Source organism: Meleagris gallopavo, chromosome 1, assembly GCF_000146605.3.
Source record: "Meleagris gallopavo isolate NT-WF06-2002-E0010 breed Aviagen turkey brand Nicholas breeding stock chromosome 1, Turkey_5.1, whole genome shotgun sequence".
NCBI lineage: Eukaryota > Metazoa > Chordata > Aves > Galliformes > Phasianidae > Meleagris > Meleagris gallopavo.
This window is the reverse complement of record NC_015011.2, coordinates 116,886,227-116,886,505: the sequence shown is the minus strand read 5'-3', so window position 1 is coordinate 116,886,505 and position 279 is coordinate 116,886,227.

Sequence of the window (279 nt, the reverse complement as noted above, 5' to 3'; positions counted from 1 at the left end):
AAAAAGCTGTGTTTTCAATTTAGTTTATATGGGAACTAATTTCATGGTCATTCATTATTCAAAAATATCTCTGATTGCTTCAGGGTACTTGAAGAAAGAATTGTATGGTACAGTGCTCACACCTGTAAGCCCCAGGCATAATGCTCCATGTTAGTGGGCTGCTGTTTATACAGTATTAAATCAGCAACAACCATCTCAGGAGTGATCTACCTAAGGAAAGAACTGCAGTGTTGCTGTGACACAGGTTCTTACAGTGACTATTCTTTTCAATTTCTTTTT